Source organism: Vigna umbellata, chromosome 11, assembly GCF_029865625.1.
Source record: "Vigna umbellata cultivar VRB3 chromosome 11, Vumbellata_1.0, whole genome shotgun sequence".
In the NCBI taxonomy this organism is placed as follows: Eukaryota; Viridiplantae; Streptophyta; class Magnoliopsida; order Fabales; family Fabaceae; genus Vigna; species Vigna umbellata.
Window position 1 is genome coordinate 23,152,159 of NC_142175.1, and position 849 is coordinate 23,153,007.

The 849-nt window shown below is 29.7% G+C and overlaps 2 non-coding genes across 2 annotated transcripts; both read right to left on the reverse strand.

Annotated features, from left to right (window-relative positions):
• Positions 1-303: 303 nt before the first annotated feature.
• LOC124827539 (small nucleolar RNA snoR114) lies at positions 304-390 on the reverse strand. The gene has a single exon (XR_007027950.1). It is a non-coding gene; the product is annotated as a small nucleolar RNA snoR114 (small nucleolar RNA).
• A 9-nt stretch (positions 391-399) lies between these two features.
• TRNAG-GCC (transfer RNA glycine (anticodon GCC)) lies at positions 400-470 on the reverse strand. Its single transcript has one exon. It is a non-coding gene; the product is annotated as a tRNA-Gly (tRNA).
• Positions 471-849: the final 379 nt, after the last annotated feature.

Genomic DNA, 849 nt, shown 5'->3' on the forward strand with positions numbered 1-849 from the left:
AAAAATCAAAAGAAAATATCAACATATGAGAAGTGCATGAGAGCATACAAACTAAGGTATATGTAATATTATTTAACCTCATTTTCTATCTTATTTTACTTTACCCAGCATATCAATTTCATGTAGAAGGTTTTTCCAAAATCGTTATTATGAATTCAGATAAAAAACATTTTTAAAAATGGTCAATATATATATATGTAGTTTGAATTTAATAAACAAAAATACAGGATTATAATTTAATAATTGGAATAGAAAATCACAACCTTGCAATACAGTTTTAGTAGCTTACCCATAAAAAAAAGAGAGCTCAGAACTGCATGTATTTCATCTACTTTTATGAGACGAATTAGTGATTGACCCATCAATCATATGCTTTTATCATCACAGCTCTCAGAACAATGCACCAGCCGGGAATCGAACCCGGGTCTGTACCGTGGCAGGGTACTATTCTACCACTAGACCACTGGTGCTTCATGTTATTTGTTATCAAACATAATATAATTACTAAACATTAAGTCGTTGTCTAAATTATTATCTATCTGAAAAACGCAATTAAAAGTAAATAAGCAATCTAAATTATACAGCATATATATCTGGAAAAATAAACCAAAACTGTTGTGTGTTGCCTAAGATATATCTACCATGTACAGTGTTATGTAGTAAGGATATTTATGTAATAACATAAATATCTTAGATATTTTAGACAGTTAAGATATTTATCAAAGCCACTAACCACATTTTTAGGTAAGGTGGATATTTTTATTTTGCTTATAAATACAGTGACAGGACCAAAGTCCAGGTACGTTCTCTTTATGCTCTAGAGATCCTGAATAATATTTCAGAGCAGTA